The sequence below is a fragment of the Cyclopterus lumpus genome, chromosome 1, assembly GCF_009769545.1.
Source record: "Cyclopterus lumpus isolate fCycLum1 chromosome 1, fCycLum1.pri, whole genome shotgun sequence".
Lineage (NCBI taxonomy): Eukaryota > Metazoa > Chordata > Actinopteri > Perciformes > Cyclopteridae > Cyclopterus > Cyclopterus lumpus.
This window is the reverse complement of record NC_046966.1, coordinates 5,835,898-5,855,758: the sequence shown is the minus strand read 5'-3', so window position 1 is coordinate 5,855,758 and position 19,861 is coordinate 5,835,898.

Sequence of the window (19,861 nt, the reverse complement as noted above, 5' to 3'; positions counted from 1 at the left end):
GAAGATGAAGATTTTGCTTGCTGTCGTCATTCCTCCATAAAGAGATCCCCACTTAATGCAGTCGATGTCAGTGATGGGAGACACAATCCACAGTCCTTGTTTGGTCAGATCAGCCTGAGTTCAGTCTGCTCTTTTTTTGTTTCACATTTTGTCTGAAAACTTGGTTAAAGGACAATTCGGTCCGTTGTCACCGAGCTAAGAGACGTTGAATGTGGCCAGCAGTGGACTGTCTGGTTGGAACTGTCTGGTGATGGTGTTGGCATTGCTGATAGCCTGCTCCCCAGTGGGAATTTAGTATTCAAGGAGGTTGTTTGTTTTTGTTTTGTTTATTATTATTTTTTTAAGATTGTTGTTTTATTGTTTCTGATTTTCACAACGTTTTGATTCAGCTGATCTTTCATCTTTGTAAGCTGCGGCCTACGATTGCAGACAAAATGAGCATCTAGCTATCTGGTACGATATTAACGTATATTTAATATAATTAATAAATAAAGTCTTTAAAAGAGGCACACTTGTGATGTGGTTTGATTTTCAATGAAAGCATGTTGGAAAGGAATGAGTACAGCAAGCAAGAACTGCTTTTAGTCTTTTACAATGTGGTTCCTTTTTTCTTTTTCTTTTTTTACCTTAAAATATATAACTTATTTCTCCAAGTCTGGTAGTTGAGGATGAGGTAGACGGATATCCGACCCACTGACCCTCTCGCCGGCAGAATCATGTTTGTGTGTTTGTTTGTATCCGACTGTGCTTCTCCAGTGTGTCCGTCAACGCTCGGCTGGAGTGCGATGATGATGGCAATGTCGCTGTGGCAGGTGCGGTCCTGCGTGCCGTGCAGGTGATGTCTCTCATGCTCACTTAGCTAATGACTCCAATTAAAGTAATTAAGAGCTGGCACGGTGAAACCTGCTCACCCGTCTGCTGCCAACCCATCCATTCCCCTTCACTGGAACACGCCGGTACCCGCCGCCGCCGCCGCCTCGTACCAGAACATGCCATCGCCATCTTCTCTCCTCCTTCGCCTTCCCGTAACGTTTCTCTCTTGGGCACCTCGCCCTCTCCTCCTTGCCGTCCTGCGCACCTCTGCTCTCGCTGAGGCCTTCTAAAAGAAACATGAAGCCTAAAATCTGCTAAGCGCTCCACTCCAGAAGCACTTAAGAGACCCTCAGCTCAACTTATTGTCGCAGGGACGACTACGGAAGGGAGAGAGCGGAGGTCGGGTCCTGCAGGGGAAAAGACGGGCGTTTTGAGAGGGAGAGGGGATGCGAGCCAGGTCCTAACGAGGGGAGAGATAATTGTTTTGTTTTGTTAGGGGCCCTTCTTCAGCGTGGAGGGAGTTGAAATGACACGCCACACATGTTTTTTTGGATGGAGTGGGCAAAGGGATGGGGTGGGGGGAGGGAGGGAGGGATGCATGCTTGATGTAAGAGCGGTGAAAGTGTAGAGGGGTTTTGCGGTCATGCGTACGCAGTACTCCAAAAAGCTGCAACCACATTGGAATCTGTTTTTTTTTCTTCTTTGTTTTCTAACAATGACAGATCCCACGTAACTTTGATTATGATCGCGCACTTTGTTGTCTCCCACTCGCAGAACCTCGAGAAGATTTCAATGTCAAAACACGCATTCATCACAGAGAAGTTCAATATCACAGTCCAACAAATTCCACCAGTGGGAGAAATCGCATGCGGGCCAAGCTGGAGACACAACTTTGGCTACCGGGCCTGGTCAGATTTATCAAAATTTATGAAACGGCAAACATATGAATCTCTGGTGTCTTGGTGTTCTTTCAACACTTGGATTCGCAAGCCGATAGTCGACGTGCCTGGATTTTTGAGTTGGCATGGCGGTGCAAACACTTTTCCAGCATCTCATCCCATTTTCTGTAAAAGAAAAAAAAGACTTTGATGTGATCCATAGGTTTACCTCCCTTTTTTCCCTCATGTGTCCATGCACCCACTGCAGCCCGTTTCCCTTTTTATTTCAAAATTAGAGCTGATGCTAATGTAAAGAGTCAAAAAAGAAAAAGGAAAAACTAACCATTAAACATTTTTGAAGAACATGCTACGTTTAGTTTCCTGTCCCTCGCGTAGTGATGCGTAGTGATGCGAGAAAGCGTCACTGGTGAAATTTGTAAAAAAAGCCAACGCCTAGTGAAAAACCAACCATCATCGAAACTGCAGCTGAGCACACTTTGATAATCTGGCGACTAACGGCATCAAGCAAATTATCCTGGTGGACTGTCTCTATAAGCCAGGCCCGGCGAATCACCTCCAAAAGCCTGTCACCACTTCCATGAAGATAAATGGTATCATTACACAGTCTCCCATCATACATTAGCTGCTCTAGACTCCGCTTTCTGCTCAGAAGTGGGAATGGCCGTGGATCACACTCAGTTACTCAGATGACGGTGACAGAATGTTGTGGAAAACTATTTTTGCTACCGGACGCTGCGGCAGACAAAAAAACAACTAAAAACATACAGTTTAATTTCCTCATCTTGAATTATGGTCATGAAGTCCGCTCTGTCTGCTAATAGGATCAATTCCAATACAGACACGATTTTAACCCAACACATGCTGCCAGTGTCATAGATATCTGTCCACAAACAGTCATCCTCGCAGTGGGCACAGGAGGAAGAGGAGCATGCCAGTGTGTGTGTGTGTGTGTGTGTGTGTGTGTGTGTGTGTGAGAGGGAAAAAGGAAGAGTGATTGAGAGAGAGACAGGCAGACACATAGGGTGTGTGTGGGGAGGTGGGGGGCAGTACGCCCTGTGTTCAAGCGAGATAGGCCAAGTGAGAAAGCGAGCGAGTGTGTGCATGTTTGGGTTCGTGTGGAGGGGTACAGAGGAGGGGTGCAGGTGGCACGGAGCTGGCGCAGGCCTGGCCCTCTGTCCCCTGGCAGTGCCAGGCTCCATCTGTCATCAGCAGGAACATCTGCAGCCCAAGGTGCCCTTGTCACCCAGCGTTAGAGTAACGAGTTTGGCGTTTCCATTAGTCCGGGGCCCTCGCCCGGGCCCGGCCCCGCTCTCGCCAAAACCGTGGCATTTTGGGCGCGCGCTGGTGTGCGCCGTTGCCTGCGTGTAGAGTGTGCGTCTCGATATGAGGCGGGGAGAACGAGCTGAGCTGAGCTGAGCTGGATTTTGTTGTGTGTTTGTAGGAGGGGAGAGCGCCAAGCCAAAACAACATGGCAGTGCAGAGAGTTGACCCAGCTGGGCTGAGCCGGCATGTCGAGTCATGTCCCTTCCCGATGTGACCGTGCCCAGTGCGCTCACACCGCTGCCAGACCCAATCTCTGGTCTCTCTCTCTCTCTCTCTCTCTCTCTTACTCACTCAATTCTCTCTCTCTCATCTTCCTGTCTCCCATCTGTCTGCCTCGCTCTTATCTGCCCTCTCTCCCTTACCTCTCTGTGCCCCTTGTAGTTTCCTCCCCCCCTGTACGCGGACTCCTCTCACACCCTGAGTCTCTGCTAACATTCTGCCTCTGAGCGCTGCTCACATTTTTATCTTCCTTGTCCCTAAAAAACAGATGGTACTTCTTTCCTGGCTCCCTCTTTTCATCCCTCTCTCTGAGCTCCCCCTTCCTCCCCCTCTTGTCCTGTGTTTCTTTCGATCCAGCCGGCGTATCACTGATCCTAACTGGCAGTCCACCTGTTTAATTTAAAAAAAAAAAAAAAAACTGAATCATTTCTTCTCTCTCAAGGGCAATACCATGATTGTATTATTACTTATTGTAGTTATTCCTTTTCTACATGACATTTTGTTAAGACTAAACGAGGCTTAGACAGTTACCAGCTCCACTTGCAGCAAGATGGCTGCTATTTGCGTTTGCACCACATGGTGGCTCTAACGAGCAGCAATCTGTATTAACATTAATGAACCAAGCTTTGGCTGCAATTGTGTCAATTACCCCACAGAATGCTAATCGGACAAACATGAGCACATCAGAATGAGATTAGATTGATTATTCTCTCTTTTAGTAGGTGTGCATCATAAATCAGCGGCGACGCTGGTGTTTAGCCGAAAGATCTGAGGTAAATTAGACGCCGCTTAATAAAAGCCACACATCCAGGCCTCAAGCAAGTTGGACTTACTGACATGAGAACTTCATACGCTCGCTCTCCTGTGTGGGACATTTTTTTATGTCTCTCACAGTCTCACTTGTGCTGTCACTTCCTGTGAGAGAGCAGAGGGTTTCAAGTTATAGTTAAGATTTCTTTTGCCCCCTTTCTTCCCTCTTGGCCTGCCCTACAAAGGTTTCTCATCCCCCTATCAGCACTTAGAAAGTGTGCAGAGATCGAGTGAACGAGGCAGCAAAGGAGAGCCGCGTGAGATAAAGAAAAGGGAAGCGACAACTGCTAATCAATAAGATTTCTCCAACCACGTTTCTCTCTCTCTCTCTCTCTCTCTCTCATTCCCCCCCCCCCCCCCCCCCCCCCACGAGGCCCGCGGCATTCAAGACGAGCCAAGATGAGCTTGGCATTGTCGAGCACGACTTAAAAAGAAACACCTGCGAGGTGGAAGACTTTAAAAAAACAGCAGAAAAAAAGAAGAAGAAAAAAAATCCTGCTTTTCTCAGCTCTTAAAAATGTTGGCAAATGTTCCATGGGTTTTCTGGGAACAAAACAGTAAAAAGAAAGAGCTCCCATGCAAGTGAAGACAAAAGGGGATGGTTTTCCATAGAGATGGAGGTGTCATTACACTTGAGACGGTTGCCAGATTTGGACTTATCTTACCCCCCCCCCACCCCTCTTTCTCTGTCCCCATCCCCCTCACCCGTCCACGTATCTATACCATCTTGGTTCGTCATCGGAGCTGGAGCAGTGTGGCAAACAAATAATGAATGGTAATATTTAGCTGTTGAAAAAATATGTATGTGGCTGTAGTGGTAGACGGGAACGGGGGAATGTGCAGGGAGACAAAGATGGAGAAAGCTGGGGAGGGACGGGAGAGGAAGCTGGAAGGGGGGGGGGAAGCCTAAAGCAGATGGCACTCTTGGCATCCACCTCGCTCTTAAATCTGTTTTTGCTGTTTTTCTCATGTGCACGAGGCTTTAACCCTGTGGTAACCTGTGTCCCGGCCTGACCCCGAACCCAACTGCTGTAACGAGCCTGCGTGTCTGTGTGTGTGTCTGTGTGTGTGTGTGTGTGTGTGTGTGTGTGTCTGCGTGTGGTTCTGCGCGTGTGTGTACACACCCGGGTTCATCTCTAATCGGCAACCTATGGAAGTGAGCATCAGCGTTTGTGTCCCACTCGTCCACCTGTACTGCATCGTTGTCCTACTTTACCTGTTCTACTATTCTACTTCTTCTTCTACTCTATTTATTCAACATCTGTAGTTACTTTGCGGACCAACGTTTTACGTGAGTTTATACAATGCAATGCATTTCCATAAGTTGATATGAATAAATCCATACACATTTCTGAAATCTAACAGTTTAATACATACATATATCCCACTCTCATGGGATGTTGATCTGCAGGAGTACTTTTACTTTTGAGTCCTTAAAAAAAAAAAAAATTGTAACATTTGTAACACCTACAATGCAGTATTTATATTTTGTGTTGTTTGTATTGGTACTCGGGTAAAGGATCATAACACCCAATACCGGAAAGTAACATTTACTCAAGTCCTATACAATATTACTACTACTACTTTACTAATATTTCTTTATTTAAGATCTATACTTTTAGGATCAGAATTATACACAAAATCCGTTCATAAAAGATAATGCTCCCTAGATTCTAATCTAGATTAAATTACTTTTATGAATGGATGAATTTGGTTCCATCTCAACAGTTGTATTTTAAATAGATCAATAATGGTGATCCGATAACATTGTAGGTTGTAAGAGTACATTTTATATTTGTTTACATAGTGGAGTATCTTTAGTGGGTGGTATTTCTACTTCCACTTAAAGTCTGAATACTTCTTCCACCACTGGTAGTCTTCTTGGTATGGCACACGCTCATGACTCACCACTTTGTTCAATTAGTTTGTTTCGAGCGCCATATTGTAAGCGCTCTTACATCCGTCCATTCGCAGCTGCTGCAGATCAGAGAAACGTCTTTTATTATCTCAGCCGCGAGTCAAGAGATCCGCCTGCAAGGCCAGGAAATATTTTTAGTGGTGTTTCTTTCTTTTTTTTAACTTACTTTTTTTTTTTATGGCAGATCTTGAAAAGCAACAACAAAGTGCTGCAGCCTGGTGACTGATGGAGGAAATATTGTGGTATGGTTCACACACCTGGGACGTGCACTGTGTATTTAGGCCACATCCGCCTCTCACTGAGTAGGAACATTCATGCCACTGACTCCCGTGCATGCTCCCATAGACGGACTATAGATTTCACTGAATGCACATCACTTATATGTGGGGTGCCGCGGTGCTGTGAGCTAATTTGCATAATCTCCTATTTAAAGAGGGATGTGCTGGAAGCCGGTGGGGGGTTGATGGTAAGGGCTGGGGTGGGGGGTGTACAAAGTGCCCATTGTGCAGTCCCAGGATAGGGAAAATGCCCTGTAGGGCCTGATTCGTGTGTGTGAGTGTGTGTGTGTGTGTGTGTGAATGTTTATCTCTATGTGTGGGAGCCACACCTGTCAGGAGAGCCTGAGGGAAGCAATGAAACCACTATAATGAGTGTGTACATCTCTATGTGTGTGTGTGTGTGTGTGTGTGTGAGAAGCACATACAGTCGATTGGATTTCATCATGACATTAAAATTGGTGGGCCACGTCAATCTTTTATGTCCTAATTGTTTCCCTTTTATTAACTTGGCTTGTTATTATCAAATACACGCACACGCACACACACACACAAACACACATGCACACACACATGTACGGTCACACATACCCCCACTCACTTCCACCCACACTCGGCAGTAACCACACTCTCCTTCACGCCAAATCATAATCTACCCAAGACACAGCAGGCCGATAGGATCAGACTGGAGGAATAATAGTAAAATCAGATTCTGGGTGTGGGGGGAGGGGGGATGGTTCGAAAGAAAAAAAGAGCCCAAAAGTGCTGAAATAGCTGGTGGCTGTGTGTCTCTAATGGTAGGACGTAATGCTCAGCAATCTGCTTAATATCCCCGCCGCACTCATTAGATTAGTGAACGTTAAGAAGATTGGAAGATGTGCACACTATTGTTTTACGATAGCGACGACGCAGGAGCACACAGGCGTGGAACAACAGGAGGTTGCTGAGCGCAATAAGCCGGTGTCATCTCTGGTGGAGAGGCCGTGCGAGGCGGCGAGACAGGTGATCAGAGATGTGGTGATCAGAGATGTGGTGAAGAATCCAAAGAAACGTTGACCGTCCACACACAAAAGAAAGAGAGAGAGACACATTTCAGAACCCCCGCAACGTCAGAAAGACCATTGTTCGATTATATTCTTTTCTTCATCAGCATGGGAAACAGTAGCAGCCTGAAGTCGTCCCCCTATTAATGACTAATTCCTGGGCTGGTTTGGCTCGGGGCGCGGCAGAAAGCCGTGTGTGACCACCAGTAAAAGCAGCACCGTGCTGGGATTCAGGAACGTTATCGGAGCTCAAAGTCCTAATTCCACACTGGGAATTCTGCCATCAGTAACATAATAAGTCCACTTTGGCTGTGAGGGAGAGAGAAAGAGAGAAAGGTTTCTTTTCCTTTTTTTTTTTTTTTGTTGCTCTGGAGTCTTGGCTCCTTCGGTTGTAAAGTTCCTCAGGCGAGCGTAAACAGATCAACAGAAAAACAGCTATTTTATTTTGCAGGCTCCAAGCAGTTGTAGGGGCTCAAAAGAATCACTATTAAACTCATGTTCTGGGATCCAGGGAGGGGTTTTAATTTTATTTCTTTTTTTCTGGTGGGAGAAGGCGAGTTATATGACCTGAGCTCTGTAGGGTGTTTTGCACTGCTGGGCTGAAAGCTGAACACAGATTAGTATTGCACATATCCACTGCAATTGCAGAACTTGTCAGAGGCTTATTTCCCAAAGCCTTTTTCATTCCTCCCTTTCCTTTCCTCTCGTGGGCCTGGTCTGCTTGCATCTCACCCACAGACCTGAATTTGTCTCATTTCAGGGAAGTTGGGAAATGAAACCTGCGTTTTGTTTTCGGAACATTATTATCGATGAGCTCATTTCGTCCCGACGTCTTAATGTAAGGCTGCATTATCGGAGACAAAGTTCTGCAAAAAGCCAAACATGGTACAAAAAGGTTTCCGAGATTATATGAATATTTCCCCAAAAATATTGTCTGAATCCCCGGTGGGCACGTGATTGTTTCTCTGCACAAAATAAAGTTCTACATTTTGGGTTTTTGCCTTTGTAACATAATCAGAATTATTTCTTTATTTGTTGCGGTTTTTTTAGAAACTTAAATTAAAAGCGGACTCTGATGCACACTATTCTCCATTAATGCACAAAGGAAATCGAAGAGTTACTCAGCTTAAAAGAAAAAGAAGAAATTGTAAAACAAAAAACAAGAAACTTTTGTAGGTTTCTTTGTGACGTTTTATTGGCAGTGACTTCCCAAAGTTTGCAGATTGATTCACATCTGGTGTATTGTACAACTTCCTGTTAGAATACAAAAGAAAAGTACGTATTTATTTTGTGTTCATAAACTGTTGCTATGACAATAAGTATAAGATGCATGCTGTATGTCGTATGGCTCTGGATGTATAGCTGCTGTGTTCAGGGTCCTGTGAATGATGGGATGCCATAACATCATGGTAACATCATATTCAAACCACTAGAGGCCACTAGAGGCCACTAGAGGCCCTGTCCATAGGGTGGCACTCATGTATGTATGAGAGCATGAACTCAATCAGGCTGTCTTCAGTGTTTCATTTTCCAAAAAATGTTTGCTCGACATTACATTTTTTATGTCATGATGTGATGGTTGTTTTTCATATTTTACTGGCTATGGAGGAGACGCTACAGGCAAAAACATGGTTTTTCATGCACTGGTTGCTTCCAAAACGACTTATTTCATTCCAGTGGAAAGAAATCGGCAAACATACACATTCAGCTGTTTATTTGACTACTTTGTCTGTTTTCTTTGTCTGTTGATTTCTCCTAAATTTACCAAACGACGCCATTAGATAATACCTTATTTGCATATTTAAACATAACATTTCAGACAACTTGTCATACAAGAAATACATACAAAATATTAGTTAAATGCACTCTCTCCAACTGTACTGTCCACAACACGTATGTCATTTTACAATCCATATCTTTAAAGGCCGTTTTCTCTTGTTTTCTTCCCCCTCAGACTCTGAGCCAGAGTTCTCCACTTCAGTACCACTCCCATACACCAAACTCTCAGTTTTTACAGAGAGATCTGTTTTTTTAATAATTTGTTTCGTTATGGCTGTTGGTAGTATTTTCTGATTTATGGGAGTGATACAAAGAGAAATCTAAAATTCCCTCTGGAAAAACCTTTGATTCTAATATGTCAACAGAATTAAACAATCATTTAGAACCTGGCTTCATCCAATGCTCACATTTAATTTATGGAAATGTATGCAATTTAGCACATATTAAATAAGACAATGCCTAATTTGCATATTTAAATATACATCATCAGAAGGAAAGAAAATGGAAGAAAAAACAAGAAACAGAAAATAATTGTCAAAGTTTCATGATGAAATCTATTAGTTCAATTTTCACCCGTACTGTCTCTTCTTATTGAAACAAAGAATGGACCAACGCAGTATTTTGTCCCCTTTTATTCCCGGGGGGCGGGGGAGTGAAATATTTGGGGTAGCGGTCCTATGTTATGCCGTTAAAGAATCTTTAATCAGCCGTGAATCGAATCCAAACTTTCTTTTAATGTGTGGAACGATTTACATCAGAGACCCACTGCAGTCGCTGAAGGCTCCCATTCATGTCACATTAGCAGAGGCTCGATTGCACTGACCACAAAGTGGAGTCTCACTCTGGTTAAACACACCTTTTGAGGTCAAGGAACCATTTGACTTTCACGGAGAGGACACGATTCGCAGTTGTCATAAATGACCGTTTAAACAACATTTACACTCGTATTATTATTATCAGCAAGAGCGCTGCGGCTCTGACCTTTTGACGCCCTTCACCATCAGTTGTGTGTACCACTGATTGGGAATTTCAGGTTACTCTCGCACTTACTGCTCAACTTGGATGGTGGTGCACACAATAAATGCACAGACACACAGACACACACACACACAAACATTAGCAGGGACAAAGAGAGATGCCAGCATGAAAACATTAACCATCAGTGGGAAACCGGAGCCAATTTTAAAGTTAGCACTTGGATTTTGAGACTCTCTTGGGTAAGTTTAACCAAAACAAACACAGAATGTACTGTGCAGAAAATGCACGTGTGCTGTTTACTCCCGGTTCTTTTGTTGTTGAGTTTATTAATCAAAATAATGTGCCGCGGCCAGAAACACGCCATACTCTTATTGAAGTCTTTATTGAATGTTGCACCCGTATACAGTTAGAAAAAGAGACTAGATGCAAAGAACAGAATAGAGCGGGACGATAGGGTGCTTTGTGGTCGCGTCTGTGTGTCGCTGGATATACGTAGTGGTCTGTGAGCGGGAGTTGGCGCGCAAAGTTGAACTCTGTCGCTGTCCCGGGTTTCCTACCAGCGTCTAAGCATGTAGCCGAGGTTGGCACAAGATGTCCATCTCACACACACACACACACACACACGCACACACACACACACACACACACACACTTATACAATCGTATGCTTTATAAGGTGCCCACCGATGTCATGGCAACCCCATATCCTCAGCAAGAGGGAAGATGCCCTGTGCCAAAAAAATGCCATGGTAACTTTTTTTTTTTCAGAAAGCCTAGTTGCCCAGAAACCTTTGAAGCTTATTAAGTGAAACCAGTAGGGAGACAAATGGACAGGGAGAGAGAGAGATGGGAGTGCGTCCTGTTCCAGGGCCAAAGTGGCTCTTTGTTTTAGGGAAGAGAACATTGAGAACCTGTAGTGAGGAGGCGCAGCTAGCTTGCTTATGGTGCCTTCAGTGCATTTTTAAAGTTATTTCTGCTATGATTGTAGCTGCAAATATTAATCAAATTGTCGTACTGTTTTAATTCACCAACCATTTTGATAATCAATGATTCTGTTTTGTTTTTTTAGAAGAAGAAAAAAGGTCAAATTCTCTGATTCAGCTTCTTAAATGTGAATATTTGTGTTGTTCCTGTGGATCCATCTTCTGACATTTTCTCAACCAAACAACTATTAAATCAATGGAAAAAATGATAGGCAATGGTTAGTTGCAGCCTTAGCTGGTAGTTGTGTTTATCAGCTTATCATCCATGTTGAGCTCACACGTTCTCATCTACTTTCAAAGGTTGCACCAACATAACTAGCTTTAATGCTAGCTTTTTTGTTTGGTAACATGTGGCTAATGAGCAATATTTGACAGTGTTGTGCGTGCGCGTGTGTGTGTGCGTGTGTGTGTGTGTGTTATCTGACGTTTTCCTTTTTTTAATTTGTGTATTTTTGTATGCAATTGCATTTTTACTCATGATTATTAACCTGCATGCAAAGTGTGTGCACGCGTGCGTGTCTCTGTCTCTCTGCACGGATGTTTACGTGTGTGTGCGTGTGTGTGTGTGTGTGTGTGTGTGTGTGCATGTGCCCTCGCTGTGTAATTAAATCAGTCCATTTCTCCTTGAGTTAGCTTGCGGCGCCAGCGGTGATGCCCAGTGAGACGGTGTCGGGGTCTGCCAGTTTCATTAGTCCTGATGGATGACCTCATGACAAGCATTACACTCACCTACACTTCAAAAAGAGCACACACCGACTTTGGACGAGTGGAAAAGCGAATGTGTGCGCTTGTGTACGCATGCCAGCGGGGACAACAGCGGGAGTATTTCATTTCATGCCCTTGTGCCCTGAAACTACTACATGTGTATGTGTGTGTGTGTGTGTGTGTGTATGTGTGCATTTATGTGTTGTAACTATGCACACATGTGAACAGCAAGCAATTACTGCTTCATGTTTTTAATCATATGTGTGAGTATGAGTACAGTGTGCAAGTAAAGCATCATTGTGAGCTGAGTGTTGTTCCTTTTTCACCATGTGTGTGAGTGTGTGTGTGTGTGTGTGTGTGAGATGGCACCGCTTTGCGCATGTCCGCATGCACTGTGTACACTGTGCACCGGGGGCAGGGCTCGGCGCTTAGTTAGGATTTTTTGGTGGCGATTTCCATATTGCCTGGGGTCATGTGGGCACGGTGCCCACTCCTGGTGCTGTGGGTGCCCGCTGAGGCGTGGGGAGATTAAAGCGGGCGCACGGTGCCACAAAGGGGCCTGTCTAGTGCTTTTTAATTCCCCTAAATTAGGGCACGGTGCCAAGGCAGCTCCCTGCTACGGCAAACACTCCATAACTGGCACCATAACTACTGCTCAGCAAGACACACAGAGAGAGAGAGAGCGAGAGAGTGAGAGAGAGATGCTGAACACTGGGAGAAAACATTCCCTCACTCTCTCTTTTTCACACACTTGCTTGCATACTTGTAATTAGTGAGTCTTTGCTAGTTTTGCAGGGGGACTGTCTTGGTAATTCGCATCATTCACATCACTCTGGTCCTTTTCAGTGAGTTCAGTTGCAGTGATGTCAGAAGCACCAGTGGAATGTGCATGCTGGTGTGTGTTTGTCTGCATGTATTTTTTCCTTCTTCTTGCGTGTGTGTGTGTGTGTAAATCTGCACACCCTGAGGGCAGTGGCACGCCACTAAAGAAACAGTAGGTGGACGCTTGGTCGGTATTCGTGTGTGTTTCTGTGCGTGTGTGTGTGCCTTCATGCCCTCAGGGTAGTGGCGTGCTGCTAAAGGGCTAGTGTGCGGACACTGGGCTGTGTGTGTATGTCAGGTCTCTGAGGTCCTGTTTCTCTGTCTGCCTCATCCAAATGCACTTTCTGAGGTGCGGCGCTGGCAGCAGGACTTCATCTCAGAGCGCTGCCAGGGCCTGTCGGTTCGTCATCGGACCTCTGATACCTTTGTGTCCCGTATATGTTCCTGTGTTTGATCTGGCCTTTCACGAATGCCATAAAGGTTTAGAGGGAAGCGCTGGAAGTTAATTTAATTTGACTAATATTGAGCACCTTTGTCTTGTTCATGCTTTCTCCTCCTGTTTTCTCCTCCTGTGTGACGTTCAGTCCCACGCAAGCATGTGAAGTTATGACGCAATGTACGGGCCCAGAGAATATCTTGGGTATGCGCGTCTGTTTGGGCGAGTGTGTCTGAACACAAACGCCCGCGTTAATCCCAGTCTCTCCCAGCATCTGGAGCCTTGACACAGTTTAAAGGGCTGGCTGTGTCCGCACAGGGACGGGCCAGTGCTCACACACACACACACACACACACCTACACACACACACACGCACACACACACAGCTATCTAGGGCACCAGAAGGCCCAGGCAACGCCAAGGCAGAGGCTGCCCACTTTGGCACCGTGAGGTGGGGCTGCGCTGGCGCTTCGGGGGAGCGAGAGAAATGGCATTGGTGTGTGTGGTAGGTGCTGGGAGAGACGAGGGGAGAGGACTGGGTGGGGGTGAGGTGTGTGTGTGTGTGTGTGTGTGTGTGTGTGTGTGTATGACGGGAGGGGGGCACCTGGCATGTGATAATAACCCTGGGAAAAACGCCCATTGCATCTGAAGAGGAAGGTGCAGAGAGAAAGGGGGGGGGGGGGGGGGGTAGTGTGTGTGTGTGTGTGTTTGGGTGATGAAGGCACCAACTCCAGTCTTGGAGCGACCCATCCTAGTGTTCTTATGCTAATGTTGTCTCTGTCGTAGCTTGGAGGACAGGTGCTACTTTTCATCCACAGCTTGGCACCGCCAAAGAAGAAGAAGAACAGGAAGAGAAATGCCGTCTTGTTCTTCCCTCTCCCTCTTTTTCTCTCTCTCTTGTCTGTCCCTAAAATACCTCTCTACCTGCCCACAAAGATCATTCGCATTAATAATCCCCGAAACTTTAGGACACACACAAACGCATATGCACACAGGGCAGAGAAACGGGGTACGATCTCCCTCACTTGATGCCGTCTGCGCCCCCTGCAAACAACCCCCCCCCACCCCACCCCACCACCACACACACACAACCCCCGTACTATCCCCTCTCCTCTATGTAGCACCACAGATGCCCATGTTGCCCTGCAACAGCTGTCTCACCATGTGCCCTACCAAGTGTTGCCACCCAATGGAGGGGAGAGGAAGTGAGGAGGGAGGGAGGGAGGGTGCTGGATTTGGATGGGAGGGACAGGGTCATGAATATTAATATTGCTTTTTTTTTCATCAAAAAAAAAAAGGCGCTGTTGTCGTGGACACGGTCATCATGTTTCTTGCTTTGTCTTGATTATCACTGTTTATGCACATTTTGTTTTATTGCGTACTCAGTGTTTCTGTTTCCTCTTCCCCTCAGTCTCTCTGAGTCTGTCCCTCTCATTTGGTTCTGGATTCGGTCGAGGCGATGGCCAGCGCCCATGTCCTCCCCCCCTTGGTCACAGGAAGCCCCTGGAACCAGAGCGCAGAGGGAGGGGACGTCAGAGAGAGGGCACCCTCCCATTGGTGCGGCAGGTTAGCGACACTCCTGTTGACCAATAACCAGAAGATGGGCGCATAGTAAGAGCGGGGCATGGAGAGATGGTATTTTCAAACGCAAACACTGGTCCAACAAGTCAGGTGCTGGATCCAGACTGGATTCAGTGACAGAACAAAATGGAGGGCCGGGGGATGGTGCGCCGCCATTTTGGGGCAAAAGATTTTGGGTATGCATGCCATGTCTCCTAATCGCGCAGAAATAAGCAGTTCAGACTGCAGGGCAAAGCCGTGGCACGAAAAATGACCTCGGAGCATCCGTGTTTGTTTGTTTGCTAAAAAAAAAATATTCTCAACAGCGCACAATTAATGAATAATAAACAGTGTATTTTCTTGCCCTTTCAGAACACAATGTGATTTTAAAGGTGCCACAGTCACTACTAAGCCTCTCTAAGCATTCTGCTAATTACAGAAAACTCTGTCGCAGACTGACATCTGTGCTCACAGAGAACGCCATACCTGTGATTATTCATTTTTATTGGGAAATTGGAAAAGTAAAGCAAATGAGGCTCAAACGACGCCAGGACAGATGGATCCAAGAGTGGAGTACCATCCGAAAAACTGATGCCACATATACATCTTCCCCCATGCGGTCCCCTTCTTCGTGTAAAATAAATGCAGCCGAGCGCTAGAGACGCCCATTAAAAGAAAACTAATATGAAAAATTAAAAAAAGTATAGGGGAAAAGTTGTGTGCGAGTGTGGCACAGCACCCTGCTTGTGTGTTTGTTCGTTTAATTTTGAAGGGATGAAAGCAGACAGGCATAAAGAGGGGCAGACGTAGAGAGATCACCGCGTCGTGTACCGTATTGGTGGGTACCGTGCCACACAGTCTGCCTCCTAAAGCAATAAATCTGAAACAGCATAATAGATAAACGCAACTCAGTACACAAAATACCCTGCGAGGGAAAACTAATAAAAAACGGAGTGATTAAGTGGAATCAGAGCTCTTAGGCAGTATCTGGAGATGGGGGCTGTCGCTATACAAAGACCAGAGCGGGCCAACACAACAGATGAGAGAGCATAGGGACGGGGGGCCGAGAAAACGAGGGCTAAAAGCAGAGGGAGCGAGAGGCTGATGATGGAGGCGAGGAAAGGAGGGATGGAGGAGAGAGAGAGAGAGAGAGAAAGTGAGGGATGGATGGGGCAGCAGATCAGAGGGAGCCTCTAGTGTGTCTTGCTCTCCCTTTAAAGAAGAGCCAGGAAAACAGATTAGGAGTCCTCTTTTCTCCTGGGGGAGCACGCGCACACGCGCGCACACACACACACACACACACACACACACACACACATGCACACAACCTCCATTCAGCCGCCCTCCTCCTCCTCTCCACGCAAACATGGAACTAACTAACTTTTTACACCGCGCCTGCCGCTGACCTGCCCGGCCCAGAACAAATCCACCCGGTGCTGAAGTCACGGAGTGGGCGGAGACACGGGGGACACAATGACTGTGTGTGTGTGTGTGTGTGTGTGTGGGCTGTAGTTTAGGGTGACCTCACATCAGGTCACGTTTGCTAACTGTTTATAACACAAAGAGGAGTGATGTCAGGGAGTGTCGCACAAATACAGGTTAAGTGTTAAATGTTCTCTTCGTATTTGAAGGGTATTTAATAATAATACTAAGGGTATGATGATAATTATTAGTATTATCAGAATAGAGCTGCATTTACAATTAATGCTGACCATTATTTTCCTGAGGTTTATCCATTATTTGTTCAGTTTATGAAATGTACAACTTTCCCAGAATCCAAACAAATCTTTTTACATTTTTTTACAATTTTTTTTTTTTACCAACAATACAAAACCAAAAGATATTTACTTTGTGAGAGAAAAATAAATCAGCAAATCGTCACATTGGAGAAGATGACACCAGCACGTGTGCTCGAGAAAAAATAAGTGAATCAAGTGGTAATTGTTTTATATTTTCATTTTGTTTGAGTCACAATCTATCAATGATGATGATTGAGATATGTGGCCCACTCGTGAAAGTATGCCTAAAATTAAATATTTGCAGTATTACAAACTGGGTGTCTGAAGCGAGATAGATGAAAGAAAACCAACAGTTTTTCTCCATTGTATACACACACAAAAATGCACATAATTCTAAAAAAATAGCTTCTTTTTTTTTTTTTTTTTTATCAACCAGGACTGAAATACTTTTTTTAATATCAAAACAGTTTTTTTGCCGATTAACTCACATTTTTACCTTTAATCATAATAACAATCATGATGGACTGTTTGTCATCCACTTTTTCTTGCAGATCCAAAAGTGAGCTTGTGCTTTATCGGTTCAACTGTGTGCGTGTGCCTAATGTCAGCCATTGATAACCACGCTCCGTCTCAGCCACAAAGACACAAACACGACTCTCGCCTCAGAAGAATTCCTGGAAAAGTGAGGTCTGTTTTCAGAAGGACAAACGGCTCTGCTGATGTGACGGGTTCAGAGCAGCAGGTAGAAGTAGCTACATGTAACAATTCTCCTGCACACTGAAGTATTATCAGCAAAATGTACTTTAAGTATCAAAGTATACAGATCATTTAGTGCTACATTATATACACATTATTTGGATTAATATTACTGATGCAATGATATGTAAGAAGCATTTTCGTGTCGCAGACGGTTTGAGGTTTAGAAACTGTCGGGCAGTTTAATCTCATTATATTCTGACTTTATGTTTCGTATGCAGAATATGAATGAGAGCCTAAAGCTGTCCGATAATGCAGCGGAGTAGGCGGAAGGTTGTTGAGCGGAAGTTTAAAGTATAGTACAAAATAAAAAAAATACTCAAGAAAAATGAACATGCGAGGGATAGGCATCAATCAATCGTTTATTATTGTTGCTGTTCAACTCGGACGACATTTAAAAGAATAATGGTCAGTCCTTGTAAAAGCGCATGAGATTATGAATGGCCCCCACGCATTTGCTTTTTTACTACTTAATACTTTGAGTTCATGAGTGCATTTTTCAATGCACTCCGTATACATGTCTTTAAGAATAAGATAAACAAGGTATTTTGATCAAACCTAAGTTCCTCTTAATTTAATTTCCTTCCACTAAACATGTTTGATTAGAAAAGGAGTAAATTACCTTCTATTTTTTTTTTTATCTTCTATTTTTTTCTATTTCATTTCTTTAAAGAAATGAAGTGCACAACAGAAAAGAACACGTTGTTTGTTCCTGTTTAGAATTCAGCATCATGCACTTTGGATGATTTTCGAGGCTTTTTATCCGGTTTCATAAAGTGAAAGGCAGGAGACCTGCCGACTCGTGAGAAAACTCTCCTGCTGCTGCTACTTCCATATCTTTAGGTTAAAAAGTCTCCATGACTGTGCAGTGGGAATGTGCTCGGCTGGCAGCAGCGCTGTGAACATACTCCACCCTCCATCTCATTCTGCTGTGCCAGGGCCGGGCATTCCTCGCCCCTCCAGTGGCCGGTTAGTACCCACTCTTTTTCTCTTTCTTTCTGTTGCAAACACACACACACACACACTCTTTTTTTCCTTTTTTTTCAGTCCCTATACACGGCTACTTCAGACCAACTATTTCCTTCCTTCCTTACTTGCCACATACATTTATTAATTCCCTCTTTTCAACCGTCCCATCCTTCACTCTCCCTTCCTTCTTTTTATTATAATTTTGTGTGTGTTTTCCCCCTCCATCTCCTTCCCTCTCCCTCCTCAGCTGCTCTCATTTGGGTTTATTTGCATGGCAGAGCGTAAAGGATGCAGACAGTGTGAGCAGGGCCAGCAGAGCCCTCCTGTGTCCATCCCGGGCCCTGGCTGAGATTTGTAATGCTAGACAACACTCGGCAATGCAGGGATAGAAACCTCAGCCGGCGCGGACAAAAAGAGCCTTGTTTTTATCCTTTCCTTTACTTCCAGCCACTTATTGCTCCTCTTGCATGGAGACGCCGAATTCTTTCTTTTAGCGGGGAGAGGAATGAATTTGTAGAGGGGGGCGGTGGGTAGCTCCACCGAATTTGTCACACGTCCTGCTGGTGCAGTTTATTTATTATATTTAGTTCCCCCTGACCTCAGTGCAGCAGAGGGCAGTGAGAGTTGTGCTTCAGGACTGAGGCCGTTGCTTTTTATTAGTTTTTATGTGTGTTGCACTTTGTATCTTTGCAGGGTTCCTTTGTGTGCTGCTGGCTCCGCCATGAGTCGGACATTTAGGTCTAACAGTCACTCGGCTATATCGGCCTTTTCTCTACTTCTCACATCTTGCAGTTGTTTTTTTTCGGGTCCAGTTGTTTCACCTCGAGGAGCAAACTTGGAGATCAAATATTTGCATTTTGTAAACGGCACAATTAAGTTGTCTGGGAGAGCCCTTTTCTTTCTGCTTTATTTTATAAAGTTTAGTGAATGCCGTTCGGTTTGTTATTTTTGACCTCGCTTCTACTGCTTTGCTTTTTTCTCGCCATCATCACTTGTCATAATACATTAATTCACACATCAGAGCGTTGAGATTTTGGTTTGGGGCCCCAAGAAAGGAGCATTTAACTTCCACGTTGTGCCACTTTAGCAGACGAGTGCGTGCATCATTATAAATTACTCAGAGTCCATACTCTCTCCTGTTATCCTTATTATACACTTCAGTATGCAATAACTTATTTGATCAAATGTTAACCTGTTGATTAAAGTTCCTTCGCCCCCTCTACTTGTGAAACAAGAGTTGCTTCCAGGTCTGTCAGAATGTTTATCTCCGGATCTCTGATCGTTTTCAACATGTCAGTCGTGGTTTGCAGTGATGTTCCAGCCCAGGATCTAAAACGTGTCATTTGGGGCATGCAGGGGGAGTCATTTTGGGGTTTACAGACAAGCATTTAGGACTTTAGAGAAAGTCTGAACTTTGCCTGCCTGATCCCACAACATATTGCCCACATAATGCTGGCTCTCAAACCAGTGTGGTATCATAATGGCTGGTTTAGATTCACCGCTCAGGGCTTTCATTAACCCAAAGATCAGCCTAATTGACGCTTGTAGGTCGCCTATGATCCGGGCCGGTGCACGCCAACTAATTTCCTCCAGTTTATTTTTGTAACCTTTTGAGTTTTGAGTTTTTTTTTTAGATCTTTATGTTTCTTACAAGAAACTTTTAAAAGGAACACAACTTTGGTTCGGGTGGCTCCTTTTTTTTAATGTTGTTTTGATAATATAAATCATGGGTTTACGCAAAAAAACATTTGAGTTATTTTATTATTGTTCAACCCCACTGTCTCCACAAAATACAACAATCTGAATGGTTGTGATGGTTCAGATGTCATAAACT